This window comes from Aplysia californica, unplaced genomic scaffold (genome assembly GCF_000002075.1).
Source record: "Aplysia californica isolate F4 #8 unplaced genomic scaffold, AplCal3.0 scaffold00668, whole genome shotgun sequence".
Taxonomy (NCBI): Eukaryota; Metazoa; Mollusca; class Gastropoda; order Aplysiida; family Aplysiidae; genus Aplysia; species Aplysia californica.
In genome coordinates this window covers 437,710-441,781 of record NW_004797938.1, presented here as the reverse complement: position 1 = coordinate 441,781, position 4,072 = coordinate 437,710, and the positions used below count along the sequence as shown (strand labels likewise).

General features: G+C 47.6%; 1 protein-coding gene across 1 annotated transcript in view; it reads left to right on the top strand.

The window, feature by feature from the left end:
• The window catches only part of LOC101846992 (thyrotropin-releasing hormone receptor-like), an 8,163-nt gene that overhangs the window by 748 nt on the left and 3,343 nt on the right, over positions 1-4,072 (top strand). The window lies entirely within an intron of this gene.

Here is a 4,072-nt window from a genome sequence, read left to right as displayed (position 1 = left end):
CCATCTATTTTTGTCCTCTGCTTTCATCAGATTGTTACCCATCGTCTTTCCTTTCCACTCTATAATGTTGTCCTCCCATTTCCTTCTCTGCCTTCCTCTCCTTCTCTTTCCTTGTATGGTTCCTTGCAGGATTGTTTTGGCAAGTCCTGTGGATCTTGTGACATGCCCATACCATTTTAACTTTCGTCTCTTCACTGTGGTCAGTAGATCTTCATGCTGCTGCCCCACTGCGATGGTGATTCTCTTTCGTATCTCAGCATTTAAAACGTGGTCTTTGTACGAGATGTCAAAGAGTCTCATCTCTGTTGTCTGAATCTTTTTCTCGAATTCTGCTGTCAGTGTCCACGACTCGCAGGCGTATAAAAATATTGAGATGACCAGTGAGCGCATTAGTCTGATTTTTTAGTTTTGCGTGGTGTTTCTGTCCCTCCAAATAGGCTTCAGTTTTGACAGCGCAGCTGTTGTTTGCTCGATTCTAAAGAGAATTTCTGGTCTTGAGCCTTCATCTGAGACGATTGATCCAAGTTATTTGAAGCTGTTGACGGTCTCAAGTTTCTCGCCCCTGACTTTAATGTCCGCATTGATGCCATTAGTGTTATCGGTCATTAGCTTGGTTTTCTCAGCACTGATCTCCATGCCATAGGCTGCTGAGGTTGTGTCCAGCCGGTCCACTAATGTGGCGAGATCCTGTTCTTCTCCTGCTAATCCATCGATGTCATCGGCAAAACGCAAGTTAGTGATTGTCCTGCCTCCAATACTGATTGTTCCATTGTGGTCTTCCAGAGTGTCAGAAAATTAATCTACTCTTACTAAATTGTTTTTATGTAGGCGTTTTTACAACTCAATCTACACATTTCGGATCGTTTAGGAGGCTGGTTTCCGATCCTGCTTGTCGGGGACAACCCGAGGTGAGAGGAATACACAGAAAGACCGAGGTACTCGATAAAAATTTCTCCCCACTTGGGAATCGAAGTCATGTCTCTCCTGCGTGCGACAGCGAAGCACAAAACGGCGAAGCTTCACCACAGTTACCGGTTTACAAATAATTTGAATTGTGATGCATAGCTTAAATATAGCTTTATGCGCTGCTCACAATCGAAAGCTCCGTATCCCAGACTCTAGCGTAGAAATCATCAGGGAGAGAATGCATCCGATTGTCTACCTTAGCTGTCAACCATCAGGATTCGTTCCAGCCTGTATCCTCTCTCTTCAACCAGATCCAGTGATTTTCTTTGTCAACAGTTTCCTCCTAAAGGGAATTTATTATCTCATTACTATTCTTTAGACCAAGTCCTGTCACTCTCATCCACTTTCTGGCGCTAGTTGCGATGAAACCTCTGCAGTAGATCCATGTGATTAATTATTTCCTTGTGCCACTCGCTTTGTAGAAGCCTCAAAGCTTTTTGGACTTACAATAAGCATAGGGAAAACTGAAGTTCTTCACCAGCCTGCCCCAAAAACTAACCCACTGTCTCCAAACATCACTATCAATGGCAACAGCCTGAAGAAAACCAAGAACTTTAAATATCTTGGAAGTATCATCTCTGCAGACGGCCCCATGGATCAGGAAATTGATTCAAGAATCAGCCAAGCCAGTCCAGCTCTCGGTAGACTGAAAAGCAAGGTACTAAAACAGTACAATGTTTGGTTGTCAACAAAAATCAAAGTGTACAAAGCCGTTGTGCTCCCCTCCCTCCTCTACGGCTCGGAGACCTGGACACTCTACAGTAAGCACATCAACAAATTAGAACAGTTCTATCAAAGGGCTCTTCGCAGCATACTCGGCATCCGGTGGCAAGACCACATCACCAACATTGAGGTCCTCAACCGATCAAGCTCACAAAGCATAGAAAGCATGCTCGTCAAAGCCCAACTGAGATGGGTCGGCCATGTCATCCGCATTGAAGACCACCGAAAGCCCAAACAACTGCTGTACGGCGAACTCGCAAGTGGCAAAAGAAATCTCGGGAGGCCAAAAAAAGCGGTTCAAAGACACGATAAAGGAAAACCTCCAGTTTGCTAAAGTAACCCCCAAAGAACTCGAAAGAACTGCCACCGAAAGGAACGCCTGGCGCAGGGCCGTCCGTCTTGCCAACAGAAACAGCGAAACCAACTACAGGGAGAAGCTTACTATTAGAAGAGAGAGGAGACATAAGCCAACCGCCACAACCACGACATTCCAGTGTCCCTAACTGCAGTGTCCCCACTGCAACAGACATTGTTCTTTCAGGATCGGATTGCACAGCCACATGCGCGTCCACAGATGAGCTGCAGGATTCATCGTCATCTTCGGCAACGAAGGACTACCTACACATGTGCCACACGCATGCACAATCACATGCATTATGCAATGGTGTTATGTGTCTCCCTACCCCTACCCCATTTCTCTCCACCACACCCTCTCTCTCATTTTCTCTCTCACCCCCCCCCCCCCCCCCCTCTCTCTATTCTGATATAGCTCTGCCCCCCCCCCCTAATTCTCCGCGGCCTTCGTGATAATGACGTAGGTCAGGATCTCTCCTTCCGCCTATCTTTCTGTTTGTCTGTCTGCCTGCCTGCCTGCCTGCCTGCCTGCCTGCCTGCCTGCCTGCCTGTATGTCTGCCTCTCTGTCTGCCTGTCTCGATCTTCCATCGTTCTCTCTCTCTCTCTCTCTCTCTCTCTCTCTCTCTCTCTCTCTCTCTCCCTTTCCCTCTGTCTGTCTGTCTGTCTGTCTGTCTGTCTGTCTGTCTGTCTGTCTGTCTGTCTGTCTCTCTCTCTCTCTCTCTCTCTCTCTCTCTCTCTCTCTGCCCCTCCCTCTTTGCGTTAAAGTAAAGACAAAAAATACATGCAGACACACAAAAAGTGGAACCCGCTTTAACGGACCGACAGACACCTGTCTTAAACAGAGAGGTGCAGATGGTCAGGGTGGTGTGGGTTTGTTTGTTTGTTTGTTTAGTATAGGGTTTTACGGCGCTCGCAACTGCATAAGGTCTTATGAGCGCGCGGGACACACCTAATACTTTTTCGTTGGTAGGAAATTTTGAATTTTGCCCGGGTGGCGGCCGAAGCCTACTCTTATCGATTTTAGACAACCAAGGGATCTTTAACGTGCGCAACTTGCACACGAGCCCTCCGAGATTTTTCGCTCTTGTCCGAGAAGGCTAGGTGTAGATCTTTCCTACCAGAAGATCAGGGGTGTGGTAGAAAGACAGCTGTAAGAAGGAGTCAAGGAGTAACAGTAGAAAGGCTGCAGAAAGAGTCAGGAGCCCAGAGGAGGGGGCAAGGGAGGTGAGGGGGTGGGGGCAGAAAGAGGAGACGAAAGCAGACGACAGAATATTGCTAGAGAGCAGGAAAGGAGGTGAAAGGAGACAATTTTAGAGAAGAAAAATTTTCGGTCGCTACCCGGATTCGAACCCGGGACCTTTGAATGAGAGGCCAACACCATAACCTCCAGGCCACGAGAGCCCCCGGTGTGGGTTTGAAATCTCACAGGTGTCTGTGAAAGTGCTCGAGTGACTCTTTGGCTCGGAAACTTCCCTGGGTAGCCAGAGGCCAGAGGTGTGAAATTAGTTTGACCAATGCCTGCCGACCTGATCGTAGAGCCAGCCGAGAAAAAAGTTCCACGAATCGTTGTTGCATGGTGGCATTGGTTGACTGTGCTTTTTACACCGATGGGTAGGGCTAAGACTAAGAGTGGAAGCAGCGTACTGGGTGGAAGCAAAGTAAAGGTCTCAACGTTTCTGTTTTTAAGATCAAACAGTGGTCCTATGAGTTGTAAACAGTGGTCGCAATTGAAAAGTCAAGTAGGACTGACGTATGCCTATACGTTCTTACGATCTCTCTGACCGTCTAGACGTATGCCATTATCAGAGTGGAAGGCACTTGAGAGGTGTGAAGTTTTCCCCACTACTTGCTGACCTGACATACGACCCTTGATCTCACCGGCTAGGCCTCTGACCCCCCCCCCCCCCCCCACACACACACACCCTATCTCTCCATCTCCTCCTAAATTCCCTTGGTAAAATGTCTAAGATGTGATTATTTTTCTGACTACATTGCAATTCCGTCTTAAACAGGGTTGACTGTAGTTTT